This window comes from Nilaparvata lugens, chromosome X (genome assembly GCF_014356525.2).
Source record: "Nilaparvata lugens isolate BPH chromosome X, ASM1435652v1, whole genome shotgun sequence".
NCBI classification, from domain to species: domain Eukaryota; kingdom Metazoa; phylum Arthropoda; class Insecta; order Hemiptera; family Delphacidae; genus Nilaparvata; species Nilaparvata lugens.
The window spans coordinates 99,552,895-99,558,894 of record NC_052518.1 but is presented as its reverse complement, the minus strand read 5'-3'; positions in this window follow the sequence as shown (position 1 = coordinate 99,558,894).

The window sequence follows — 6,000 nt, the reverse complement described above, 5'->3', positions numbered from 1 at the left end:
TTACAGTACTCAGCAGATGAAAGAGAAAAATACACATGCATTTGGAATTTTTGAGTATCATACCGACACGAATAATAGTTTTATGTGAGGAATATTCTTTTTCCTACTTAAAATTCATCCAACAATTAATGGAACTACTGTTTTACCATAACCATATAGGAAAGTGATTTTGAAAGCACATGAAAGATTGCATAGTGCTTGTCACTTGAGACTGAGTTGACAGATAAGCTAAACCTTAGTTAAACTCCAATTAATGAAACTCCAACACCAATACTTCAACCATAACCGAACAATCATTACACTAAATACCTTATACAATCTAATCCAATTCAGAGATTACAGTAAGCGTTACCATAAACGTTAGTTAAACATCTGTCATGTTACTATAGTGATGTCCAAGTTATTTATTGCAGTATTAACATTGGTGTTGCTATCCTTGTCTATGATTCATCAAAGGAGATGGTGCTATCTTTTTCTAGCTCTGTGACGTTGCCACATTGTTTTCTAACAATGTAGGAGTATAATTAATTAATCAAATATTTTTCTCAATCATGAAAATTCATTATAAGATCATTAAAAAAATATTTTCTTGACAAATGAATTAATTGATTATTTTGAACAGTAAATATTACATCAGATATACCGGTATATCAGCTTTACTCTATAGAAGGCAGTAACAAGGCTGAAAATCGGCAACGTTGTTTTCCTATCTTTCTTCACTGCCGTTATAAAAATGTGGACCTCACTATACAAAAAAGCATGCTAGAATTTTGCCTGATATAGGTCTATTGTTATTCAGAAGTATGATCTCCAGTCAATTAGAATTGGAGATTTGTTTTTGATTGATTATACCGGTAGTTAATACAATATATCGTACATTTTGTGTAACTACACCTAAGCATGCTAGAGGCCTACTATGAATATTTTCTATCGAGCTACGGCAGTTGAAAAATAGTACTAAGTAGGTACTAGTAATTCTATGATGTTTTATATTGCTTTATATATCGCAAACAAGGCAGAGAAACACGAATTTAATAGTACCAAGGATGAACATTTGGGCAAAGAAACTACATATATTTGGGACCAAAAATTCACAATTCAATACCAAGTAACATTAGGGGAGAATTCAATAGACACAAGTTCAAGAAAAGTTTATTTTTCTGGTTAGTTGATATTGGAGTAGAAAATTGTGAATTTTTTTAAATGAAAAAGACTAAGAAATTGTCAAAAAATCACAGATTTATTGATACTTAGAAACAGTTTTTCGAAACAGACTGTCTGTTTTAGAAACAGAATTTTCTAAGTATCAATAAATTAGTGGTTTTTTGACAATTTCTTAGTCTTTTTTATTTAATAAGAATAATTACCATAATATCAACTTCTCAACTACACAAAAATGTAAAAATTTAGTTAGACTGTAAATATTTGAACTATTTATTCTTCATTTTTTTACTTCACAAGTTGATCTTTTTTTTTCAATTAACTTTCTAATTATCATCCTTAATAGAACTTTAATATTTATTATAACTAATTTCATAATTTTGTTTGTATTATCAATTTTTATTAATTTCAATATAGAAAAGACTTTAATCCTATATATCACTGAATGAAGCTTGTGAATAGTAATTATAACACGCAACAAGCAACTAATAACTTATACCTCAACACATATCATTTTTAGTGGGGTGTTTTATTTATTAATTTTATCTATGCCTATTAAGAAATTATTCAATGCATAAAACTTTTTTGTTTTTATTTGTATTAAATGTTATAGTATTCAAATTTGTATTGTAATTGTTTTTGATTAATAAATTATGATTTGATTGTGGATGATGCCCACAAAAGCTTCAGGCTTGTGCGTAGGTAATAGAATGCAATTATTAAACATCCATGCCTACAGGCGGATTATTAAACCAACAATTTAGGCAGTGCTTGCAGACCAATACCAATCCTCGATTAATATTATGCTGATCTCTGGTTTACTAGATTCAAAAAAAAGTTTAAGTGTAGGATATAACGTGCAACACAATCAAAGCTGATATCATATTGACAACCATGGATCAAATTAGGCTAATTGTTAATCAATAGATTGATCCAGGATGATTTTTTTAATTTTTTTCAGAAGATGAATTCTAAACAAACTCTTATTATACTTTGCAACTGACAAATACATTTTCCTGGCAACTATTTTCTCGTGCAAATACACCAAGACAAGTTAGATGCTACTCATTGAATCCTCCATTACCGACTTACACATTGAAGTCATATCATATTGTATCACGCCATTACACTCTCCAATGGATTGGTCTCCATTCCATATTGTCCACGGGTAGAATATTATATTACAGCAATTTCGTTGTGCACTCTAATCCTGTTATGTCAATACTGTATTAGCAATCATTAGATATCAGGAAATTTCATAAATTTCCATGTCGGCAATCTCATCTTCAAATAGGGTGCAGGAACGATTCACCGAAAATGTAAGGGATCACAAAAGGGAATAATAAGGGACCGGGAAAAATCGGATTGAAGAATGGAGCAATTAAGGAAGAAAGGATAAAGACCACATAAAAAGGATAAGAAATGACAGTGAAATATCAATACAACTTGAAAATAATGTTTGCAATTTTTTAGAGTTCCGTATGATTGAAAAATTATTTATTTATTCATTCTTGAAAAAACCTTGGAGTGCAACAGGCATAACAGCCCAAACGCACTCATGAATACAGGAAATACATCAAAAAAATTATTACAAAAAATATATATATATATAAATACTAGAAAAGTAATAAAAGAGAAAGATTAAAATAGTACATGTGAAAAACAAGAAAAAGTATTATAGCTACTTGGAGAAAAAAAAGTTTAATGTTAATGGAAAATTTATAAAACTAAATTTTGATCATTCAAAAAGATCAATTATAACCACATGAGATAACAAAATATCGGTACTTATTACATATGGTTAATTCTAAGAGAAGTGATGAAAGAACTATAGAAAACAAGGGAGCAAAAGGGAAGTGGAATAAATATTGAAAGTTAGTGCGGTTATGCAATTGAAGAATGAAATAAGGTAAAATGGGCCTACATAAGGAGAATCGCAAATGCTTTGGGTCAACTCACACTTCGCGACTCAGGTCGAGAAGAGACATGACTCTAGTCGAGAGCATGTGTTTCCAAATAATGGTGACACTCAGACCAGTCGATTCTAGACTCCGCGCGACGTCACCATTTGAAAACACGTCATGCTCTCGACTAGAGTCGAGTCTCTTCTCGACCTGAGTCGCGTAAGTGTGAGTAGAGCCTTTAAGAATCCAAGATGACATTTAAATTGGGCCTATCAGACCTCAAGATTGATAAAAAATACCTTATTGAAACGTACGGTTTAAGAAGCACTCAATAACAATTGAGTATACTGAAAACAATTATTGGTTCTTTTAACATATATTAGAAAAAAAAATTAATAATAATTCCAGACAGAGCGTCAAAATCTGTCAAAAGTAAAGGCTATACAAATTACATTAAAATGTACATCTGTCTAGTTTCTGCAAACGCTGAAACCTGATTAACAAGGCTGTGCAAAGGCTAAAAATAAACTTTCTACTGGTGATATTTTTCAAATTTTTTCGATTTGTATATCATCAAGCTATCAAAATGAAAAAGTTTTCTCAGGATTTTTTTTCCGATCATTACTTTTTGGGATATGAGCGCCTTAAGTTTAAATTTTTGGGACAGAACATTTAAAATTCGGTAAGAGTTAAATCCATGAGATTTGGAGGATAGATTCTTTATGGTATTGTTGATCTTGTAAAACAAAAACTTTCCAAAAATATCAATTTTTGAGAAAGTTATTTTTTAATTTACTAAAAATTACCAGAAATAGCTTTTAGTTGAGTTATTTTTGGTAAATTGAATAACTTTTTCAAATATTGATTTTTTTTATTAGTTAGCATAAAGAATCTATCCTCTAAATCTCATGAATTTATCTCTTACCGAATTTGAAATGTTCTGTCCCAAAAATTTAATCTTTATGCGCTCATATCTCAAAAAGTAATGATCGGAAAAAAATGTTTTCCTGATAAAACTTTTTCATTTTGATAGCTTGATGATATACAAATTGAAAAATTCTGAAAAATATCAACAGTAGAGAGTTTATTTTCAGCCTTTGCACAGCCTTAAGCTCGATTCCCTAACCAAGTATGAGTGAACGTGTCAGGTATAATTTCCATGAACTCTGATTGGACTGTTCCCACTCAGCATGGCCTAGCGAGTATGAATACTTCCATTTGAACTTATGGGAATAATATTTTCCCTGTACCGGTCATTGTCACTGTCTGTGATATGTAGAAATCCATGCAGCTCAATTCGTACAGAGTATATAACGGAACGGTGTGGGGTAGCCTACATTAATTTGGAGTCAAGTTTCTTAGTTCCAAAGAAATAAATATCATGATAATTGCTATGCTAATTGTTTCATTATAATGAAAACATGATAATTGCTATTGCTAAAAATACATGATGATTGAATGAATAACAATTTTTATTCATCCAATAAACACTAACAGGAGAATTTGGAATTATTGAGTTATAAAATGAGTCACATTCAGTAGGCTGTAGGATGATACTTACCAAAACTTGGGAAAAATATTAAACACACTCTCACACACTCATTTGGGCGTGGATTGTTGTTGACTGATCCAGGATCAGCTTGTGGAACGTCAGCAAGGTTTCTTAGAAGATCCTCTAGTTTTTTCAAACCTTCAGCATTCATGTTTGTGGTTTGTTCGTGTATTTTGATAAGTTATCCTGAAACAATATGAATTTGAAAAATTAAATAAAACGATTTCAGTTATATTGGAGTCAGGTTTGCGTAACCTGATAATGCTTTACATAACGTATTTTCAATTGAGATTTATGAAATAAATAATTTGGAAAAATCTGCGAGTGTTCAACACTATACTGTACCATACAATACTTTTAATATTAAAACACTTCACTCACATGAGCTACTACTTTTAACAAATTAATAAAAATCTTGAAGTATCCTTTATTTTTAAAACTCAAAAAAATAAATACGGTATTTTTCTTCAATAAATAAATATATTTCAAGATTTCCATATTATTTTTATTTATACTCTTAATATATATTATACTACAAAATAGTAAGCATTTGCCTTCTGTTCCATTGCACCATGTTCTTTTGAACAACAGATTCATAATGGGCGATTTATTAAGAAAATCATATTTGATTTTCATGAACAAATTCATTACGGTACTGTATTCAATGAAGATTAAATGAATGATGTTTATTATGGGGAAAAACAAACATCAATTGGCTTATAATTCCCTTGAACGTTTTAAGAAGTCACATATGGGAATTACTTACATTTATTATAATAGAGTTGAAAATGGATTTAAAAATCCGAAAGCACCCCCACACGTGAATACCAGCTTTGATTATGACTAGATATGTATCCATAATCAAATATGCTAGTTTCAATAGCTAGATGGGATTTCGATGAGAGCTACTATCCAAAAATAGTAAATAGTAATGGTTATATTAATGTATTAATTATTTGATATTTTATACATAATTATTATGTATGAAATGGCAAATAAGTTTTGGATATATAGGTAGTAGCTCTCATCGAATTTCCATCTAGCTGTTAACCCTGTTGTCAATATTTGCTGTAGCAGAAGTATTTAACTCTGGATTTTCGTTAAGTAATAATTATTTATTTTAATAGTACACCTACCAAGATCATTATAAGAAAATTCCAATGATTTATAATATGATAAATAACAATGGTATAATGAAATTTTGTTGTGATGAAAAATATTGCAATTTGATTTTATCGGATGGATTAGCTAACGTGTTCAATAAGACACTATACGGTCTCTAGTTGAATGTAGTTATAATGATACTCGATTGCTAATAATTAGGTTTCATAATTTACATTATCATGATTTGATTCACCGTTTCTCGGAACTTATATCATTGGG